Below are 23,200 nucleotides of genomic sequence, written 5' to 3'. Positions count from 1 at the left end.
GCACCATTAGGCCGCTTTGTGGGAGCCCGTCAGCTCCAGAGGCAGCACGCGTGCTCCTGGATGCTGTGGCTGAGAGCGCAGCCGGGAGGGTCCATATCCGAGCAACTCTGGTGATGTCCAGGACATCAACTGGTGCTAATTAAATAGGATGTGTAGGCATCTCATCTGAGATTCTGTCAAACTCTATTGCATGCCAAGGCTGTGGCTTGGGGTGGCTGGGGTTTGTGGAGCACTTTTGTGCCCTGTGGGGCTGGGCTCAGCGCTGCCGTGGGGGAACATGCCTCGTCCCACCCACGTGGGGCTGGTGCAATGCCAACACTCCCCTGTCACTCTCTTAAAATGCCCGCTGCTGTCAACAGCCAACCCACTGAACCGCATCTCTCTCTCTCCTTTCCAGGTTCCTTGCTTTGCCAGCAGGTCCTTGCAAGATTTCAGCTCTGGTAAGTGCAATAGCGTTTTCTCCTCGCTGAGAGCGTGCCTCTGCTAAAGCATTGCGTGGTGCTGGAGGAGCACCGGGGCCAGGCACCATCACTGCTCCCCGGGCAGGTGTAAGAGCCCGAGCATGCCTCTGCCGAGGAGCCGGCTCCCGGTGCACTTCACCCCAGCACAAAGAGAGGCCTGCATGCTAGCGCAATTATTTCCCCGCCATGTGAAAATTGGCTGAGATTTATCGCTGCCTTTCCGTAATCTGCAAAGGGAAACTGTGTGGGCATCTTCAGTCCTTCCTGGGTAAACTTTGACGGATGGGAACTGAAAACTTCAATTGAGTAATTGGCCTGATGATTTCAATAAAAGGCAGGACGGCTCTGCCACTGCTGCTGCAGCAGCTCTGGGGTGGGACTTGGGGGACCTTTGGAAAGATGAGAAGGCGAAGCGATGGGTGGGAGTGGAGCAAAACCTCCCTGGGGACCTTGCAGAGGAGCCAGGCTTAGAGGAGCATTTAGGACCTGGAAGAAACATGAAAGTCAGAGGTTGCAATCCTGGCTGCAAGCTAGCGTCGTCACCTGTAACCTTTCCAGAGATGGGCTCCTCTCAGGCCACCCGCTCTGCCACCAGCCACCCTGTTTGCTTTCTTCTGGGGAGAAACCCTCCCCAGGACGCAGCAAGGAGAAGCATAAAATTTCCCCGTTCCCCATTGCTGTTTTCCCTCAGCTGTCCCTATGCCAGTGTGTTTGACACTTTCACACTTCCATAGTTCCCCCGGGTTTTCTAACCATACACTTAACCCAGCAGAAAGGGTCCTGCTTCTGTGCTGAGATAAATTAGCAGGACTGTCTCGCAAGCAGCGGGGCTGCCATGTATTGTGTCGTCTTCACCTTTGCCCTCTTGACATGTTTTCTTTAAAAAAAACCCTATTTATCAAAAAAGCAGCTTCTCTGTTTGAAGCTACCCATTGGGTTGATAATTGAGTCCCACTGAAGGCGTTGACACCAGCCGTGTGCCCAAGGATATGTTGCTGTTGTCCCAGCTTGCATGGTCCCATTGAACTTGAGGGGTTTTCTTTCCTTTAGCAGAAAATGCTTTATTAGTTGGGGCCTAAAAATGTCGAAGGAAGGGGTGTTATGGTGGTCTCAGGGTTTTGGGTGCTGCCAGCGTGACCTTGCTCTGGGATGGAGCTGCTCCGGGACAGGGACACCACTGCCCGGGGCGTATCTGACCATGGCAAGGGGCAAACAACAGCAAACAAATGCCTGCAATGATGATTGCTTCTTGCCATCGCTGACCACGCATGGTTTTCCCTGGTCCAGTTCATCCCCATGATTTCCCACCTATGTTGTTTGACGGCTCCCCGGGCTGTTGTCCACGCAGGAGCATTGGGATGCAAGGTGCTGTGCCAGCTGTGCGCCGCGTGCCTTGCCCCCTCCCCGGCTGGCGCTGGTGGCACGGGCGGTTGTAAATCCTGGTGCCCAAGGGACTGGACTGATGCCTTCCCCGCACATCCATCTCACCGGAGGGCATCTGGCATGGCATCGTCTCACCCCAAAAACTACTCCTCACCCCAAAACTGTGCAGAGACTCCTGATCCGTTGACGCTTTGCTCATGACGTTGGCAGCCTCAGCTGGGTGCAGCTCAGGTCCCCTCCCTGGTGCCGCTCGCCCCCGAGAGCCCTTCCTGCCCAGCCAGGATGGGTGGGCTGATGGGAGATGTGGGCTGCTGCATGTCATTCTCTCTGGTTGTGTCTGCTCTGGGAGCCCCCACTGCCTCGGCTATCGCGTCCGCCGTGCACACGCAATTGCTTGAGCCAGTGATTCCTATGGAGGACACGTGCAGCCCGAAGCCGGCAGCTCGTGCCTAACACCGGGTGACACTCTGAACGGGATGTCTGCTAGCGAAAGGCATTGCCAGCCAGGAGAGCTCGGAGAGCCGCGGAGGAGTTGTGCTGATGCTGCTGGCAGGACGGACCCTGACCCGGGGCACGTGCCAGTGCAGGATACGATGTCATGGTGGAAATTAAGAGAAGGGCTGTCTCAGCCACTGCTGAAACGCTTGCACACTGCACTGCACCAGTAGGTCGGGCTGCCTCGGCCCTCGGGAGAGCTGCTCTGTGTCATGCAAGCAGCATCACCACGTTGGGCGCTGCTCCCATCGCATGGAGAAACTCCAGTCAAGGGATGGATGAACCAACTGGCTGATTTTTCCATGTCGGGACCATGTTACATCTGGAAGCGAACATACAGCTCTGTCTTCCCAGGCAATTCCCCCACGAGCAGCTCTGGCCAGCAGCGAGGAGCAAGCGTCTCTGGCTGCGGAGTGGGGACAGGCAGGATGGAACCTGCCAGTCCCCAGAAAAGAGGAGAAGGTGGAAAATGGCCTGGAGGAGGGGGCAGTGGGGAGAGAAGTGGCGGCAGTGGTAGAATTGCCTCTCCTGAAGCACGGTAATCAGCTCACGGCTTCTTCTCCCCGATCCTCTTACACCCCTCCCGTTGGACATCTCTCCCCAGACATGGCCATGTGTGTTAGCAGAGATAAAAGCTCTCTTCCCACGTGGGGCTCTTCTCCCCCAGCATGCTTAATCATGAGCCAACGTAGCAAACAGCCTTCCTGGGAGATGCCCCGGGCTTGGCTCCTCGCTCTCCCTCCCTGCCTCCTGCCTTTTGCCTCCGCTCCTGTTTTCCCCTGCGCCCCGGGGCTCCCCGCATGCCCCTGCAGCCCGCGTGGCCATCACGTGCCTCTGATAAATGAGCTTCATCTGCACCCAAAATTAATCACATTGTCATGCCAGCAGAGGATGAGGCAGCTGCACGAAATGCCTGAATCTCTGGCTAATTTATCACAGGGGCTGGATGCAGAGCTGTTCCACAGCTCCTGCCACGTGGGGACACGCTCTGGAGAGGCAGCCGGCGCCGGGGAGCTGCGAGGGCTGGGAGCAGACGCCTCAGGAGGAGTTCTTCTCCTCCTTCCCGGAGCTCAGCCGTTGATTTTCAACCAGGAGAACCTGGCAGGTGGTTGCTCGCATCCAGGAGGGCTGATGCTGTCGGTGACAGCCCAGCTCCTCTGAGCCGCCTTGGACCTGGGAGCTGATGTGTCCTCCTGCACTGGAGGATGCTCAGGAACCCGGAGCAGGAGACTAATGAGGAAAATGGACATGAAGAAATTATTCCAGGACTTCCAAAACTGTGGTGTTTGCAGACAGTGGAAGCAGGAGGTGCCTGGCCGGGATGACGTGCCCTGTTTGCTTAATTACTACAGTGCTGCTCGTCAGAAGCAAAGCTTTCATCGGCTCCGTGCCCACAGCTTGCGTGCAGCCTGCAATGGGCTGGTATCAACGCGGAGGACCAGCTCCAGGGCTGGGGGCACTCGGCTGTGCCAGCTCCTGGTAGAAGACATTTGGGATGGGAGCCGGTTGTGGTGTTCGCTCCTGGCGTTGCACAGGGGACGCACGTCTTTTTGGGATCCAGATCATCCTGCTTGCTCATTGCCAGCTGCTTCTCTCCATTTCAATATGGGTTTGGCTGGGCAGACCCTCTTTTCCTAGGTCCATCCCTAGGACACACGCGGGTTCCTCCAATATATTCACTCTTGCTTGTCTTGTGGCAATTAATTACTGATTCCAGACCAGACTCAGCTCTGGAGTGCTCGTTAATTAATTGGATGCCTTCCAGCAAGTCCCAACAGTCCCTCTGTGACGGGAGAGTCACACGTTCGTTGTCTGCTCCCTGATTGCTTTGTCCCCCCGTAGTCGATGGGAGCACCTTGGAAGAGGTCTGCTGGGGCTGCTCTCCTGGAGCTCGCAGGGGGGCTGCTGACAACACTGCGGCGAGCAGATGCTTGGCTTTGGCATGCAAAATAACAGAGAGCAAAGCAAAGCACCTTGTACGTGCCCCGTATGGTGACTGGTGGCGTGCTCCAGTGGGCTCTGAGCTGGTGGAAGAGGATGGAAACCTGCTCTGCCCACTGGTCTCTGGGGGTTTCAGAATGACTGTCTTTGCAGATGTCAGATGTGGGGTTTTTCCTCGTGGCCCAGCAGAAATGTAGGTAAAGAGTTGTACTTTGTGATCTGAGGCTCTGCGTTGCCCACGTTTTGCTGTCATGGGGAGAACCGGTCCCATGTTTTTAGGGAAAAGAGGCTTTTATCAATAAAAATTGAGCTGCTGGTGCTCCCAGGAGCTCACCCAGACAAAACAGTGAATTGCTTTTGTTAAAACTTTAAAACTTAACTCATAAGGACACAGGCTCCCTTATACCTGCAGTAAGCTGGCTTTCAGACAAACATGGCATTTTGGGGAGAGGGAAAGGGTGCTCTGGGTCTCCTTCCGACACGTGCCCGCGACGGCCCTGTGGGGTCTCTGGCCAACAGGCACCAGCAGTCGTGGGCAGCTGAGCAAGAGGGGACGGAAAGCTCAGTCTGAGCATTTCTGAGCCTCGCCCTCAGACCTCGCAGCCTGCCAGGTCAACCATCGGGTTTTCCTCCCTCGTCGTCCGCATACTTTAGAGGGGTTTTTGGGGCTGTGCGTGTGACTGCATTCCCAAGCTCTTGGGAGAGGCAGATGTGTGCATGGCTGTGAGCGGGAGACATGTCCGACCTGATGTTCATCCTTATTTTGAGCCCCCTGGGGGCCTGTGGGGTATGATGCAGCCTTCGGTCAACGCAGAGGAAGAATTACTGCTCTCTCGGCTTGGCTGCATGCTCAGAGCGAGCCACTGCTGCGGGGGAAAGTGCTCCCAGGGGTGCCACCGCTCATCCTGGTGCCATTGGTGATGGGTGCTGGTCATCGATGTTGCTCAGCCTTGCTGAGGCTGCCTACTTCACCAGGCTGCCTTATTCTATTCATATTCTCTTATTTTTTTCAGTCAGGGCTACAGCCAAGGCTTTATAAGGCACCCCTTTGCCAAAACACGAGAGAGACTGGCTTGTGCCCCCGGTTGAGTGGAGATGCTGGGGAGGAGCTGGGGAGCTGCTGAGACGTTACGTGAGGAGTCGGAGGCGCGTGGTGACGCCTGTGCGAGAAATGATTCAACAGCCTGGGAAACAACAGCTTGAGTTGCCAAAGCGCGTGTTGAGAGGGTGGCAGGCAGCGTTCCACGGGAGTCTGACAGCAGAGAACAGCGATGTTGGGCGACTCCGAGAGATGCCTTTGGCTTGGATTTGTCTGAGGTGGAAGAGTGAGGATCAGTCCCAGGTCTGGCCGAAGCGGCTCGGCGGCTGCTGGTGCCGGGATGGGGCAGGACCTGCTGCCGGAGCCCGGCCGGCGCCGCCACCGGTGGCTCCACTCAGCATTTGCCGTCCCCTTGGCTGGGAGGGAGCCCGGGCGCTGCTCGGGGCACAGCAGAGCGAGGTATCCCTGGGAGCACACGGGATGCTCCGGGGATGCTGAGCCATGTCAGCAGAGGGAAGTGTTCGTCTGCCCAGAGAAAAGGCTTTTCCAGTCTCCAGCCGCTGCCAGAGCTTGGGGAAAGCCAATTGTAGCTATTTTGAAGTGCTTTGCCACACTCTGCAGTGATTGCTGTGGAGGTGTCCAGGCCCTTTAGGGCTCAGAGTTCAGTTTCTGAAGGACCTGCTCCCTAGAAATTCAAATGAGATGTCTCTGCATATCCCCATGTACCAGCAGCCAGGGCAACACTCAAGGACCTGCCATGGCAGGGCTGACACCAGCGAATTTGCCGCCTGTCTTTTCCTAGGTGCAAATAACTGTGCCACAAATTACATCAGACTTAACTATCCGTTAACAGTCCTCTGTTTTCTGCTCCTTCAATCTTTTATCGGTGCCAAGGAACTGGAAGTGTTTCTTTGGGTCTAATCCGGCCCCACGGTAGTAAATCGGGGTGGCGGCAGAGGCTGCGGATGGGCAGGGAGTGCCAGGGAAGCGTTGCCCTGCAAAGCCTCGGGCTGCTGTCTGTGCCTGTCCGACGGTGCTGAGCCGTTCCCCTCCAGGCTTTGCAAAACAGCTCCAAGGCAGGTTCATGGCATCTCCCGTCCCTCTGTCTCTTGTAGGATCCATGTGGATGCCATGGATTTTAGTGGCATCTTGCATTTTCCTCTGGCCAGGCACAAATAACAGTATTTCACCCTTGCACCCAGCGTTGCAAACCCCCTGCACCCATGTTTTGGAGAGAGCTCTGCTGTGAAGCGCCCACCCGGGCTCCTCTGAGCTCTGCCTTTGGGGGTTCGGCATGGTTTGTGTTTCCTCGAGCCTTCGTGCTTTCGGGCAGAGCTGGAAACGCCAGCCTCCCCAGGGGGGCTGGTCCTGGCACGCTCCAGAGCCAGCTCAAGGGAGCTGGAATAACCTGATACGACTCTGCAGAGCCTGATTTGTAGTCCCTGTAATTAAACACACAGCTGTTGAGAACTTTTATGTGTATTCAAATTGAAACTTGGCAGCCTTATGGGTAGCAGGGAGCTGGATTTGGTGACCAGGAAGATCTATCGTGCTCTTAAAGCAAGGTCCATTATACCCCAGCCAGGATGGGCAGGGATCTGAGCCTGCCAGGGATGCTTTTATGGGCCGAGCTGATGAGATTGGGCGGGAAGCTTTGCCATGTGATTGCTGGTACCTGGCCCATGGGCAGGGGTGAGTGGGGGCTTCCTTAGAGATGGGGTCTCCAAAAGCCAACAGGAGTCCCCAGAGCCCCCTAAGGCACGTAGGGGCCACACGTTAGGCTGTGGTCTCGGAGGGAGAAGAAGGCTCAGCCGCTGGAGATCTTCCAGGCAGTGCCTGAGCTGAGCCTGAGCAGCAGCCGCCTCATCGTGGCGGAGCTGGCAGAAGATGGCTGTTCCTCTGAACCAAAACCCTAAACTCGAGATTTGTCCATCACTAGCGATAATGCACCGAGAAGTAAATGTCACTTGCAAAATTTATGGGAGAGATGCTTCACTAGTCTCCTTTTTAAGGTTATACTAAAAATTAAACCACATTTTCCCCCAAGGGGGAGCGGCAGGCTGTCACCGTAAAAAATGTCCCTGTGTGTCATGGAGTGGCACGCATGTGCGTGCACAAAGCATACGCAGGGATCGAAAGGCAGGGCAGCACAAAAGGCACCGCTCATGTGGCTGTTCAGCTGAGGAAAATCGTTATTTTCATACATATATTTTTATATCGTAATTTCCTGGCCACATAAAAAAAAAACCCAGGGAGTTACACAAGCTCAGAACTGAGTTCCCAGTATAAAAACCTGGCGCGTGACTTATTTATGCAACTAAAGCATAAACTCATCGGGGCCGCGGGTGTGCTTGGCATGGCCTCCCGCTCTGCTCAGGTAGAGCAAGAGAGCATCCCATCCCCGTAGGACCCGTGATTCCAGAGCCACATGGCATAGGCACCGTCAGCTCGCAGGAAATGTTCGTCTGAGGTTAAGCAAGGGATCAGCTTGGCTTTGACCAATGTTTTTGCTTCCCACCTCGAGCGGTGGGGCAGCGGCTCGGGGTCTGGCTCTCCCCAGCCGCTCGCGTGGCACGTGGCTGGACGGGGCTCCGCGGCTTGGGGGACGTTCATCAGCTCTGGCAGCAGAGCTAATGCGATTAAGGGCTTTTCTCGCCCTCTGCTCAGTGCTCATTAACATTTCCCTTCTAAGGCGTTTATGAGCATCGCTTCATCTTGCTGCAGCTTCGGCTCGCGCTGAGAGGAGCGCGCGGGCCGGCTGCGTGGGGAAGGCTCCCCGAAGGCCATGGGTGTTGCCCAGCCGGCGATGGGGCAGCAGAGGGAGGGGATGTGGCTGGGAGAGCTGCCGTGCCGCGCCGTGCAATGCCGCCAACCCCAACGCTTTCAGCAAGGAGTCCTATTTATATCAGGGATTGGGAGCTCGGGGAAGGCAGATGCCCTGGATAAGGGAGGGTGAGGCTGCCTATCTGGTAGCCTGCGAATGGAGACCTACAAACAGCTTCTCTGTGGTGTCACAACCCCATCCTCTGCGCAGGCAGGGAGAGAACCCAATTTTGGAAACCTCCTTCCCAGCTCTCTCGATCCAGGACCAGGAGAGGTATTTTTTTTTTGGTCTTACAAGTAGGTCTTGAGACATCTCTAAGTGGGTGCTTCATAGCCTGCACGCAAAGAAAACCCTCAACACAAAACCCTTCACAGCAGTAAGCCTGAGGCTTTGCTCTCTTGCCTCTCCCCCGTGCTCTCCCTTTGCTCCGTGTCCCCGTCCCAGCTCGAGCCCTCTCTCCAGGGATGCCTGCAGCAGGCTGCCACGGGGACTGACCCACGCCCAGCGGAGGCTGCTTGCAGGAGACGCTTCTGGACTTTCCATGGTGACTCCCAGGCGAATGGGGTTTGTGGGGCCTTTTCATTCTGGGGGAAAACCGAGGAACGGAAAAGTGAAGATATTTTTTTAAAATACAGCATTTCAAGAGAAACATGCAACTGATGCAAAAGGGGGCGTTTGGGTTGTGTCCCGCTGCTCGGCCGTGGTCCCTCGTGCGCTCATGGGGCACGTGGAGTCCATCTCCAGCCCAGGAAGGTGAGGGCACGTGGAAAATGTGGAGCAGGGACATGGCTGAAGGTTTAGTTGAATCGGAGCCAAACTTTGTTGTCTTTTTCAGTCACCTGAAATGTGTCAGTCTGTGTTGAACCAAGGTAGAGAAGCATGTTTGATTTTTTTCTGAATATTTTAATTCTTCCACCAAGAAAAACTGGATTTCCCATGGAAATTGCATTTCCTATTTGGAAACAGGTTGTTAGCGCGCCGATCAGCACTACAGAAGGCTGCTTTTCCAGGGGCTAATACCTGAAGATTGACTGATCTCAATATCTAGCAAGATGCATCCTCTGATTCAGCCTTTTCCCTGCATCATCGGGGCTTTTGTGCTTTTCCTTTCTCCCACGTGGATCCTCCGGAGCCTCGCAAGACCTGGGCTCCTGCTGCAGCCTGGCTCCGCTGAGCCGAGGAAGGCCTCTCCTCTCTATCCGCCTGCCTATTTTCATGAAACCTCCAGGAATTTATCATCTTTGAGATTTCCAGCTGTCACTCACACACATTTGAATTTGACTGCTGAGTGGGAGAGTAATAGGAGAGACAGACAACACGTGGAGCACGTGATTGCACAAACCTTGTTTTCTTAAGGAAATCATGCCAAAAAAAGAAAAAGACCCTTAAAAATTCCTCAGTTGAAAATCTTTGGGTGCCGCCATGGACAGGATGGGTGCTCTCGTCCCCTCAGTCCACGGGGACATGGCGCTGAGTGCTCGGCGCGATGACTTTGGTCCTTCTGCTGTGACGTTGGGTCTGCATTAAAGACATGGCACGAGCATCTCCGGTGGCACTGTACAATTTTGGGGCAGACCCATCAACTCAGAGCCATCCTTTATAAATAAAGGAGATTTTAATTAAAAGCACTAGTTGTTAACAGTCTATTATACTGCACATTAAGGTGAGATGTTAGCAAAACAGCAGAACATCCATTAAAATACCTGTTAAAATACTGAACAGTGCTGCCATTAAAGGGACTTTGCCTGGTTGCTGAAGGTGTTGCCTTCAGCCCTAGGTCAGTGTCCTGCTCCAGGACGCGTTGGTGGGACGAGACGTCTTGGTTAAAGCAGCCAACGGTGGGTTTGGAGGTGACCCCTGATTGCTTCGTGTAGCCTGTGCGCCCCACCTTGCCATTGGCATGGGGGACACCAACATCGGGGGGCAAAGGGTAGGCAGGGGTGTGCCATGGAGCTACTGAGCCTGTTACTACCTCGGGAGGAGGCTGTCTGAGGCATGTGGTGCTGCCTCATGCTGCGGGCAGCAGCAGGCAGGAGGAGGAGGAGGGCTGCCAATGGAGGCTGCAGCTCCTGGCCGGCTCACTGTCCTCTGGGGTCTGGCTCAGCTCTGGGATGCTCGGAGAAACCCGGACCCGCACAGCTGCCTGCCTGCGCCTGCTTTTATTCCCCTTCCCTGCTCCTTTCTCTCCCCGCTGGCAGGTGGCCCAGAGCCAGGCTTTTTATGCTTTTTCTTTTTGTCGTTTTCAACAAGAACAAATCTTTTATCTGTTGACTGTGAGACCGTGCTGGAAACAAAGTCCTACAGATCTTGTGGGTTTTTTATAGCCACCTCCATCTCCCAGGTTGCCTGTTTGCAGCTTGGTCTGTGCCCGGAGTTGGCACCGCTGGCTAGGGGAGAGCTTAACCCCAACTGGTCCGTGCTGGAGGCAGGGATGCAGGGATGGGGACGTGGGGGGCCCTGCCACCCCCATGGCACGATGCTGTCTCCGCTCGCCTTGCAGAGAGTGTGATAGGAAAGGGGAACCATGTGGATGGGAGGAGGGAGCCGTACAGCAAGGAAAACCAGCTCGTTTTGCTTAATTATGACTGACTGTGACAGCCCGCATCTTTAGTTTGAAAAGTATCTGTGAGGTGCGGGCTGCTTCTCTCAAACGGAATAATTATGTTAATTAAAATGCTTTCTTTATAGCAGTTCTGATTAATAAAAACAGTTCCAGTGCTCTCTTTAAACATGCTAACCTTCTGTTGTGCAGGAAAACTGGCTTTTCTCAGCAATTTATGACTTTTAAAACAGATTACAGCGGGACAGCCTGCTGCTTTCACGCAGTAACGCTTCCTACCCGGGGGAGAGAAAGGCAGCCCACCACCGCAGCACCCTGCTCCCAGGGAACAGATGGAGAAGAGCACTCGGGCAGCAGCGCCGGAGCAGGCAGCAACATGTGCCCGTGTGGGAGCCGTGGATGGGAGGCGTCGGGGAGCTCTGCGAGAGTGCCAGGGAATAAAAATACCACTTATTTCTCTAATTGCTGTTTATTTCCTCTGCAAAGTATTGGGATAATTAACAAGCTCCCAATTAAGAAAAAATTGTGTGTAGGGGAAAAACAGGTACGGGTGCCAAGAGAGCTGCCCCCCCCCCCCGAGCATGGCGAGGGGCAGGGGTGGTGGTCCCTCTTGCTGACCACTCATGGGATGGGGCCCTCTGGGGACTCCAGGACTCTGGAGGACACTGGTTCCCCAGCTCCTCGCTGGAGACCTTTACCAAGACAATGGTTGTGCTTCTAGAGATTTTAAAGGTTAGGAGCTCGCGTGACCATTGGCGTTCAGCTGGTTGATGTTTCGTCTCTTGGCTGGTTTGTTGGCTTATTTCTTGCATGTGGAGGTTCAAACCCCCTGAGCGTAGTCTGATGTGGGTTTGGAGAGTGGGTGAGCATCTACCACCCTCCCGTGAAGCACTGGCAAGCCAGGAGGGCTTGGTATCTCTATTGGTAGCTCTGAAAATACTGTAAACAGGCAGCCCAGTGCATCACTTGATGCTCATGAGGAGGGTAGGATTGCCACACGCTTGTCCCCAAATGCCAGTCCCCAGCCAGCTGTATATTCCCACCATGGCAAGGAGGTTTTGTGTCCTGCCCTCCCTCCCTTTCCCTTCCTCCACATCTTTCCCCTGGCTTGCTGTCCCTGCTGGCAGATGGTGCCTTACGCTGGGCCAGATGCTGGAGCAACACATGAAGCAGTTCTCAGCTCCCGCTTACACTTCCCGGGCCCAGCAAGGGGCTCTTACAACAGGGGTAGCGATTTGCATCAGGTCCCTTCCCTCCCTCCATGCCCAGGAAGGGACCAGCACCTCCAGCAGCCCGTCCCCAGGCTCGGGCATTGCCATCGGCCAGGCTGGAGCCGTCCCGCAGCTCCTCTCCTTCGGCTGGTGCTTTGGGAGAGGTGGAAGCGTCCGCCTGCCCCCGCAGGCAAATGGCCAGAGGGACTCGGAGGAGTTTGGGTCTGTTCTGCCTTGCTCCTGTAAAAGAGGAGGAAAGGGAGAGCTTGTCTCTGGTTCTATGAAATACTGCATGTGAAAAGCCACCCTTGCCCGAAAAGATGACGGCATTAGTTTGCCATCCAGCTGTGACCCCTGACGTAGAGCGGGGCGGCTGGGTGACTTCACTGGGTTCGCTCGACCCGGGTGAACTGCTGGCAGGCGTGGGGAGAGGGGCTGCACAAGAGCTCCCGAGTCACCACCCCGTGACACACGCACACGCGGAGGCAGCCACGCGATAGGATTTTCATGTCCTAAACCCCTCCGAATGGCTGCTGCTGGCACTGCCTCACCACACACGCACCGTGAGTCCCCCAGTTTTGAAACCTCACCTGGGCATCCAGCGAGGCTTGGCAGAGCTCACCCCCTGGGCTGGGAAGGCTCTGCCAGACCCATGGCTGCTGCTCTTTGATTCCCTGCTTGTCTCCTGTTGTCACCACTTCTGTCCCCCCCATCCCCTCTCTCCTTCCCAGCCCTGCTCCCCCTCTCTTGCCATGTTTGAAGTCTTTCGGGAGACACTGGTGAGAGAGTAGGGGAAGCCCTGGGTATAAACCCCTACAGGCTTTAGGGTACCGTATATAGGGCAGGGGAGGGAGGCGAGGGGACGTGGCAGTGAGGCTCCCACGCACGGGCAGCACCTCTCCCTTCCGGCACATTTGCACCCCGCAGAGCCAGGCGAAGGGGGCAGTCGCGCGGTGAAGCCATCCAGAGCTTCCCCACAGATTATCCCCCCAACCTGGGGGGCCACAGCCGCCCAGCCCACCCCAGCGTGGCTCCAGCTCCCCAGCGCAGCCCTTTCCCTGCCCCGCAGGCTCAGCTGGGGCTGGCTCTGCTCCACTCCTCTCCTCACTGCCCCATTTACCTCTGCTATATTTACATGTCTATTTTATGATTTCAATTTTTAATGCTTCTGCTCTTTGAAGATGCTTAATGCTTTGGAGTGGAACATTTTCTTCTGAGTCCTGAGTGCCAATTGAGGACAGACCAATAAATCAACCCATAACTGGAACCTCATTTTCTGCTCCCATGGCTGCGAATTAACCCTCCTTGTGCCGCCTAGGCTCTCCTGGTGCTTCCCCATCTCCCCAGGCAGGACTTGGCTCCTGCCGCCGGGCTGGGTTCTGTCGCTGTGCCTGCGGTGGCCAGGCCAGGCATTGCCTGTACTGGGGTGCTTTGAGGGCGTCCCGCGCTCTGGGTGTAAACACAGCAAGCATTTGCATGCTGCCTGTGCCAGCTCTGGACATCCCTTGGCTGGGCGGTGTCAGGCTTTTGGGGTTCCCGTGCTGGGCTGTATCTTAAATGATGGTTTCCAGCTGCCACCTTCTTTCCTCTGCCGTCACCACTGGCCCTAATGCCTCATTGCTGGGTGGACAGCAGAGCTGGAGATTCGCAAGGCTGCCTGCGGAGAAGGGAGGAACATGGTGGATGGGTCTGGCAGGTCACCTAGCGAGACCCAAGCTGTTCCCAAGCCCTTGGCAGCTCCTCAGGCTGGAACAGCCAAGTGCCAGCTTCGTGGCTTTGCGATGCCACGAAATCCAGGACCCCTCTAAGTGCGCTCTGCAGGAATGACATCCGGAGAAAGCCTCTTCCCTGCTGCTTGCACAGGTGCTCCGGAGCCCGGCAACTTGTGGCAGAACTGGAGGAATCCCTCAGGAAGGCATCCCATCTCCGTTTCACTGGCAGCTGGAGCAGATGAACCTCCGGTGCAGGAGAACATGCTCTGCGCTACGAGTCTAACAAAGTGGCAGATATTAGGTAAATCTTCTTTCCAGCTATTCACCCTAGCCCGTAAGGGCTGAGGACTTTCCACACTGCTGGCTTCATTTGTCCAACTCTATTTACTCATTCATATCAATACCATCTAATCCTTTAAAGAAGCACCCGCTTTTACCACCTGCTGTAGCAGTGAGTTCTGCAGTTTGCTCGCGGGGCATCCGTGCTTCCCCTCCGCTTCACCTGCACACACAGACCTGCGTGCTTGAGGATTCGGGTGCTACCCCTGCTCTCAAGATACCTTCCCCAAGACAGGCTGCTGGGCTTACCTTGCTGTAGTACTTTATTGCCTGTTGAATTATGAAAGCACTGCTTGCATCACCTGGCAGACAGCCACGGAGCTGCCTCTCAGCTGCTCTTTAACTTCTGACTCGAAGGTGTTGCATGTATTAGCCTCCACACCTCTACATCTGGATCCAGGCTGTGTCCGTGGGCTGCGCTAACATGTTGTGGCCGCGGCCCTGGGGAAGCCCTGGCCATGCAGAAAGCAGCCAGCCCCAGTCTCCGCTCCCTGCAGGCTGCTGCGGTACCATGCTGCTGTACAGCTGGGCAGTGTGGCGGGCAGGGATGCAGGCAGGCCAGGCGGGGTGGACACCCCAGGCCGGCAGGACACGGGGGCTGAGCACAGTGATGTCCTCTGGTGAGCCCCATCGGGCAGAAGGGCTCGGCACCCCCCATGCCCTGGACCCCACCGGTGGCGGCAGTGGCACCCTGGGCTCTGCACCCCGGCACCGGCCCGCTGCCTTTGGCACTGCTGCCCAGGAGGGGAAAGTGGGGCTTCGCGAGGCTCCGTGGCTGCCTAATGAAGTGCTCAAGCTTCATTAAATGATCCCGAGACAGGCACGTCTCCCCTGGTACACTTCCACTACCACAGAAATACAGGGCAGCACAGTAATAACACGAGGCCATGGCTATGCTATTCCCCCCACCTTTGTTTTTTAAACAGGCTTCTCTTCAATGCTGTGGTTTTGCTCCCAGGGGCTGAGGCCCTACAAATACATCTGCATGGCTCTCTGCGGGGGCTGGGGCTCGGCTGCAGGTGCCTGGTGGCAGCAGGGGACAGGGCTCAGCCAGGGTTTGATTCCCAGTTTTGTTGTCAGAAGTGATTTGTCCCCAGGGAGCCCTCCCGGTGTTTGGCTCGGAGCAGCCTGGCCCCCGGCCAGCTCATTTTTGGCAAGGCAGGAATGCCCAGGGCTGGTTGGCAGAGCAGCTCCGGTGCGTGGCTGATGGCTCAGGCTGCCCATCGCCGTCTCCATCGTTCCCAGTGAGCGCTGGGGAGAGGATGGGGAAGGGAACAGGGCCCTTCTCCTTCCAGCCTCGCGCTCTATTGCGCTCCAATGGCCCATGTTGTGTTTATCCATAATTATAACGGGGTGACACGGTTACAGTTTCCAAACCCATACACAAATGCTTAATAACCCAGGGAATGCTTTCCCGCTCGTTAAGTGGCGCAGGCGGGAGCCGCTCCGCCCCTGCCCCTTCCCCTGGTCCTGCACAAGCCGAGCGTGGGGAAGCATCCCAAGGCTGCAGCCTGGTCCCCTCTCTGCTGGGGACCTGACGCTGGAGGGACACCACCTCCGTCCCCTGCATCCTCAGCCAGGCAGATCTGTGCACCCGCGCTCTGGAAAAGGAAGTAGGGCGTATCAGAGATAAAATTTTCCATTGGAAAATGCGTTTTTTATCAGGCTGCATTATCAGAATTGGCGTGTAGCCATGAAGCAAGCATTCAGGTGGGAGAGTATCGAAGCAAATCATTCTGACTTCTGTCTGTTGACAGTGTCCAGGAAATTCAAATGTATCTCTTTGATTTGACATGTTTTGACTTTTATGTTTTAATTTAATATCCAGGTTATATTTAACATTTTGTTATGGTTCATGTTTGAGAAATGAATTACTTTTTCCCTTACTGCAGCAAAATGCCTGAATGTTTCCCAGTGAAATGCGAGGGCTTGGGTTTTTCCCGAGTCCTGTTCTGCGGATGATTGTGATTCATTGAATTCAGTACAAAACAAAACTTTCAATTTAGGAACCTCGCACAGACCAGGTATTGCAGTTTCTGACAAATTTGCGGCTTTTCGGTTATGTGCACCCTGCAAAGGGGCACCTGAGCCCTGGAGCAGGTTCGGGGGGGCTGGGGGAGCAGCGCGTGTCCTAGTCTGGTGTTTGGAGGTGCTGCTGAGATAACGTAGAGGAAGATTTATGGCTTTGACCTGACCACCCGGGGATGGAGATGTCCGTGGAAGACCGTGTTCTGTGCTGGTGTGGGTACATTGCTGGGGAGGGTGCCTGGGAGGTGGCACGTCCCTCTGGCAGGATGACATGCAGGACATCCCTCTTCCCTGCCCTGGGGCAGTCGGACCGCTCTGCTCCCGCTGCGACCCTAACAGGTGTCGGGGTGCCACAGATCAAAGCCGCCTTTGCACCCCCAATGAACCCCCACCTGAGCAAAAGGAAAGCGGAGCTGCAGGCAGAGCTCAGGGCACCTGAAACGCTGCTGCTGGTGCCCGTTGGCCGCTCGCTTGCGTGCGCACGTGAGCGTGTGCGTGTGTGTTTGTGCATGCATATAGGGATAAAGCTGCTTTCCAGGCAGCTTTTTTAAAAAACAAATGACAGCTTGTTTGCTGCTAGGATTGCAGAGCTGCCTGGCAGAGGCTGCACACCAGAACTTTGTTTGGAAGATGCCGCCAGCAAATAGCCAAATGCATTTGTACGGTATCAGTTGACAGCATGTTCCAGCCTCCAACTCTGTCGGGGGGGGAAGAATCATCTCACTGATATATGTGTTTCAACACCAATTATCCAAGCCTCATTTGCTCTAGACTCACAAGACCATGTCCCATGACATCTATTAATTGCATTAAAAATCTCTCATTATCCTAAATCTCCAGGATGCAGAGTTGGAGTTGCTGGGGCCCAGGTTTTCGGGAGAGCACACCTGTGGGACAGCGCGGGGTGGAGGATGCATCGTGTCTACGGTAGGCAGGGCGCGCACAGCCACCGCTGTCAGCAGGGCCTGAGCCCTTTCAGGTTGGCAGCAGTCATGTGTTTCTCCCAAGCCTCTGCCCCCCATTTATTCATAGTTGGGTTGTACTTTTTACGTGGCTGATCCGTCAGGCGGGTTGTGACAGTTCAGCTCGGGGTGGCTCGGTGGTGCTGTTCCCTGCGGCCCCTCGCGGTGTTGGGCAGTGCGATGTGAGCGATGCTGCCAGCACTCTGCACCATATGCCGCCAAGCACGAGCCGCTTGCCTCCTCCTTGCCAAATACTTATTGTTCTTGCTTTGAACTTCTGCAAAGCAAAGTTTGCCAAGGCTCCAACATGAATCATTAATTAATTCCTGGAGGGTTTTTTTTTTTTTGGGTTGTTTTGCTTTGATAACTGAAAACAGGGAGTGGGAGGCACTGTAGGTGCAGGAGAGCAGAGGTGCGTTCGGGGCCATTTCACTGTCCCCGGCCAGGAGGGTGCCGCGGGTGCCCTGCTTGCCCTGGCTCCTTGGGCCGGGCTGTAATTGCTGCCAGGTGCTGTTGGCAGCCGGACCCCTGCCCTCAGCCTCTGCCCCCATCCTGCCTGCTGGGCTCTGTGCGAGAAAACGTACCCGCCTCTGGCTGTGAGCATCTCTCTCCCCTCGTCGTCCTCCTCCTGCGCCCTGTGGCATGGTGGGGTCTTCTCTGGCGTCTGTGGTGCTGGGAGTGCCCTTTGCCGAGACCCTTGCTCAACACGGGAGCCCCGAGGTTGAGCGATGGCAGGGAATTGCTTTGCTTCCTTTGGAAAGGTCGCTCCCTGAGGGGGTCTCTGGCGGTGCTGGTGGAGGCAGAAAGCTCAGCAGGGCACCAAGAAAAGGCTTGGAAAGGAAAAGGCAAGTAAAAAGGACTGAAAAGTCTCATTAAAAGAGAAAAATACAATTACTGGGGCAGCCTCGGGATTGTGGGGAGTGGAGGAGGGCAGTAGCTTGCCTGGAGGCTGAAAACCCAACTTCTCCTCATTCATCACGTGTCCCAGTCCCCAACCATCCTGACGGCTCCCTGCCGGACTCGCTCCAGTGCCTTGCTGGGCTGGGGAGCCCCAGATGGGTCAGTCTTACGGTGCTGAAGAGAGGGAGCGGCCTCAGCCATGGCCACGGAGAGCAAGCCTTGTCCCCACGCCCCAGAGCCCAGGGACAGCAGGAACGGGCTGCATTTGCAGTAATGCCCGGGCCCCCGAGCCTCTGGGAGCTCTTGCCATTTCCACTGTCTTGCTGGTTTAATAACTTGTTCCTTATTGACATTTTTATTCCGAACACAGGGAAAATGCCAGCATGGTAATTGCAGTACATGTAAAGCAAGGCACCGTGCCATATCCTCCAGATCATTTCCTTCCCCCTTTCCCCAGCTCCTAAGGCCCAGGTGGAAATGAGCGGTGGCTTGGCTGGAGGGTGGGATACAGGGACCCACACGTGCCGTGGGGCTGCCACCGATGGATGGGTGGGAAATGGGCACCGGCCACTCCTCCACGGTGACTTGCAGGGCAGCAGCAGGGCTGGGAATAACACCCGGTCTAATTGCTCCGCTAACAGCTAGACCCACTGCCTCCAGGAACACTTACATCTGCAGATATCTTGTGGTTTCTAATACCATCAGAAATCCCTCTTGCTCTCATGTTTACCAGCATGCAATCACAACCCCTTGATGTCTGCATAACAGCCTTCCATCTCCCGGTTCCCCACAAGAGTGACAGAGCTATAACAATCTGGAAAGAGGCAAACAAGAAGCAAAAACCCATTGGGATCCAGGGAAAAATCTGCGTCCTGCAGGATGTAAATCAAAAATAGAAATGCTCTTCCCTCCCTCCACCCCAAAAGTATTCGATAAACGGATAATGTAGGAAATATATAATTTTGCAAAGCCATGGTAGCCACCTTTTTTCATGCAATAAGCCAGAAAATGTTTACTGCATGAGCAGAGCAGAAGCTGTAATGTTGTAAAATGATAGTGCTGGGGAGCCATCTGCTTATTGACTGAAGTCTGGAGCACGGGCTTTCTGCTACAGTGTCTTACATAGATGTGTGTGCATGCAATATGTGCCAGGGATGCATACCGAATGCATACTGACTACATGACTCCTTATGCCCAGGGGCCGTTCATTCACGCCTGGACACACGAGAGCGTGCGCTGCAGCGCACGTGCAAGCTTGCAGGTAGGGCTGCCCCGTGCACCGGGGCACATCCCGCTCAGCAGAGGCAACAATGTGCTTCGGCAGCCTGTCCATGCCCCGGGTGCACTGGCAGCCTCCCCATCTCAGCTTGGCTCTTTCTTTTTTCGTCCTGACACATTTGTCCTCCCGCCTTCATCAACCAGCCAAGCCTCTGAGCCTTACCAGCGTTCGTTGTCGCCTTCTGCAATTTGATTGTTAACATGAAACCGCTGTGGTTTTCCTAAATTGCACTGTCACTCACGGCGAGCGAGGGACCCCATCCGTGCGCGGCGCTGGGACCGGTGTGGAGCTGCAGGCTCTGGGCGAGCTGCTTTCCCCGGCATTTGGAGCAGGGCATTTGTATGGGCGGGCTGCACTTCACCAAGTCGCCCTATTTAGCTCGGAGGAACCTCGGGGTGTTGTTGGGTTGCATCGGGACGGGCTGTGGGGTGGTGGCTGGCGAGGAGGGCGGGCTGGCGAGGGCAGGCACAGGGGATGCAGCGGGAGGGTCTCCTCCCCTCGCCCCCTGCAACTCACAGCTCTTTTTCAAAGCGGGGTGATAGAAAAGCGAATGTGAAGCAAACAAGCAGACTCACAAGCTTAGGGGCTCTCAGGATGGCTTTGCACTAGTGTACAGTGAGAGGGGGATTTCACTGGCACAGCACCAGCGAGGGGCGCGTCGGAGGGCTCAGCGCAGACCTTTCATGGATTTGCATTTGATGAGAGCCGCGTGCATCCCGGGCTCCTCCTGCTAAAGGCTCTGAGCCACACCAGCATATGGCCACCTGTAGTTAAGTGGGGGATTATGCATGTATGAATGGTTGGCATTGAACTCCTAAACTCTCAAAATCAAATTCTGCCCTGCAGAATGGCGGCGCCGCTCCTGCTGAGGTCAGGGGGGTTTCTGGCTGCTCGTAAGAGAACCAAATCTGTCTTTTCTTCCCCCACCGAAGGTTGTGCCACAGTGCCCTCAGCATCTGGCTAATCCAGCCGGTGCCCTTCACCCACACGCAGACCCACGTGTCTCCGGTGCCTGCCGGGGTCATGCTGAGCCCCGCGCTGGTGTCCCACCTCACACCATGGGAGCAGCAGGGACCCGGGCTGCCACATGCATCCGTGCACCCATCAGCGCGACAGTCTGCAAGTCTCCAATGCAATGAATTTGGCCTGTAGCGTTGCATGCCTTTCTTTTGATGACAGGAGTGGTGAAATAACACCCATGGGACAGAAGGGATACCAAAATTATGATGCTGCCCTTTGGAATTATTTCACAGTCAATGTAGCTTTCCTGTCCTCTCGGTGATATTTTACCCAGACGTTGCTCAAAGGATCACTGTCTTATATTAATCCATTTCTGTTGATGCACCGAATAAAATGCTATATTCCCCCTAGCGCTCCTGCTGTCCATTTTGTTTCCGAGCAGGAAGCTGCCACCGTTCACGGGCAGCGGTGTTTGTCTGCTGCTGTGAATTATGATCGGCTGTTGCAGAACTGGCACGGGGTACAGATTCATTCAGTATTCTGCTCTCTCACAAGCTGCTCTTGTATTATTGATAACCCAGGGCTGAGTGATTATTACATATATAAATTTATTTTAATTTCTTATGATTGCTGCTGTGATTAAATTATGTGCCAGGTTGTACTTACCCTGGCAGTGATTAGGCGCTACAAGCCATGGCAGAGTTTACGTTAGTGAGACTGATAGATGAGACAGGACTGGTTTTCCCCAGGCAGAGCTTTGGCCCAGACCCGCAGCGGGATTTTGGTGCATGCATTTGCTTGATTTCAGTTTTGGTGGGTCTGGGTCCTGGCCTTGAGCTCGGTGCAGTGCAATTGGTTTGGATGTGTGCACTTTACACATTTCCCAGGAGAGCTGTAGCCCCAGTAGCAGAGTCAGGCTCCCGACATGGATCTTCTTGGCTCAGTTCCCTTTTGCAGACCCGGCAGGGTTGTCCCTGTGCCCTGGGATTGTTTGGTCCAAGCCGGGCAGGAGCCAGTGGCTTTGCCTGGGCGGCCAGAACCAAATCCAAACTGTATCGTCGCTTATTTTTTCCAACCTGCCCCATTTTCTATAGAATTACAAACTTTGGGCTGGAGGTACTTAGGCACCTAAAGATGGAGAGAGGAGCTGAGAAAGATTAGGGGTCTACACCCTCTTCACTTGCCCCGTAGACACCCATCCACATTTTAAACATCTTTCAATATCTGGCTATTAGGGCCAGGTAAAGCTAATTGTATGAGTAATTCTGTTGACTTAGTTGCTCCTGTAAACATTGACAGACTCAGCCCCCCTGTTACTCAATAGAAAACACTTCCCAGCAGAAAACACAAACAAATCGCTCCTCGTATCATAACATTTTAAAATAAAAATATCAATAAGGAGCTAAGTCAAAACTCCATTTTAGATTCAACAGATTATTCAGCAGAAAATGCGAAAACAATGAAGCTCCTCTGAGTATGATAATAAGCACACACAGACGTATTGCTTTTTCAGATCACAAAATCTCAATACCCAAGATCAGTAGAAAACTAAGTAGAAAATGCTTTTTATAGGATTCAAATTCCAATTAAATTAGAGAAGATTATTCAACAAGAAAGCCTACAAAATGAAGTCTCAGTTTATGTATTGGAAAGCAAAATGCAAATATGTTGCTTTCCAGCTCGCAGGTTTTCAAACCAAAAGACAAACTTACTTTAAGTAAAAATTATTTCATTCAAATTCTGGGAGAATCGATTCAAGTAACTGATCCTCAACTGAATTATTCAGCTTTTTTATCAACAGACTTATTTCTTCCCTCTTTATTCTTAATTTGCCTATTCATAAATTCCACCGCTTTGTCAGTCATAAGAAATACTTTCCAGTAGCTTTGACAAAGCAAAAATTAGCAGGGAAGAGAACTGGCACATAAACGCTTCGCTGCAAAATACTTCCTTGCAACGTAAGATATTTTTCTCTTCCTGGAGCTTTAATGCCAGCAGAAATCAATGCGATCATCTCAGCTAACCCTCCTCCGCGGCGCTCGCCGCAGGGCTTCCACCCAGGCTTTGGGGACAGTCCCCAGGCTGGCCCTGCAGTCTTCAGTGGCCGAGGGAAAGGCTGGGGGGGGGGGGGGGGGGGTGTCCCGGTGCCGCCGCTCGACCCTGGGTCCCTGCTGAGCCGTGGGGCGGCCTTGGGCATCCCCAGGGGAACAGCTTTGCTTTTAGAAACTCTGCTTTGGGCTGAAAGGTCCCGAGGGGCAGAAGAACATGCTCTTCGGTAGACGGCTCTGCTGCTCCATTTCCTTTGCTTTTAAACAGCGGTATCTTCTTTCCAGCTTGCAATTGCCTGGCTTTGACTTCAAGCCATTGGATCTCGTTACGTGAGCTTGTGTGGGTCGTGGGTGTTTCTAGGGGAAATACCGGTGATCATAAATCTTTCCTTTTGATCTACAAACATCAATCTCTGCTGATCTAAAGAAGACTCAAAGGTTACAGTAAGATTTTGAGTCAGAGGCGTAGAGCTAGATGAAAATCTCAGTTCTGTAGTTTTATTAGGAATTGAGAAATATTTTAACAGAGGGATTAAATGTATCTTTAAATACAGAACTTAAAAAGAAGGAAGGGATTTGTTCAACTGACACACCGGAGGAATTGTAGGACCTTAGAAACAATTTGTAAAACCTCATTAAATAGGAGAAGGCTCTGCGAATCCATCCAGCTTTCCCGAAGAACTCTGAACTTTCCTTCTTGCTCCCGTCTGCAGCTATTTGCGGCTGCGGCTGCAGAGCAGTAACCTGCCTGCAGGCACCATGAGCCACCGAGCCGCATCCTGGGACCCTGGGGCTGCGATGCGGGATAGTAAATGCAGTCAGGGTCAGGGTCCCTCCTTTTAATCGATTCTCCCAGTTTCTCCAGGCGATGGCTCTCCATGAGGCTCGTGAGGGTCGCATTAGCACAAGGAGTGCAAGGGGCAGTGGATGCCTTGGGTTGGAGGTGGGACTTTGGGGGTGAGATGTGGTCTTCCTTCTGCTCTGGAAATATTATCTCGTGTCTCTGCTGCAAAGCGTCTCCTTGTCCTCGTCTCCTTGTTTGGAGGCATCGCAGAAGA

General features: G+C 54.4%; 1 protein-coding gene across 2 annotated transcripts in view; it reads left to right on the top strand.

Moving 5' to 3' along the window:
- The window catches only part of LINGO1 (leucine rich repeat and Ig domain containing 1), a 151,099-nt gene that overhangs the window by 35,582 nt on the left and 92,317 nt on the right, over positions 1 to 23,200 (top strand). For both annotated transcript variants that reach the window (XM_076348485.1, XM_076348486.1), the window contains exon 2: positions 398 to 440. The gene's annotated coding sequence lies outside the window, so the exon portion shown is untranslated. The remainder of the gene's footprint in view (positions 1 to 397; positions 441 to 23,200) is intronic.

Source organism: Aptenodytes patagonicus, chromosome 10, assembly GCF_965638725.1.
Source record: "Aptenodytes patagonicus chromosome 10, bAptPat1.pri.cur, whole genome shotgun sequence".
In the NCBI taxonomy this organism is placed as follows: domain Eukaryota; kingdom Metazoa; phylum Chordata; class Aves; order Sphenisciformes; family Spheniscidae; genus Aptenodytes; species Aptenodytes patagonicus.
The sequence above is the reverse complement of the archived record's forward strand: the minus strand, read 5'-3'. Positions and strand labels throughout refer to the sequence as shown.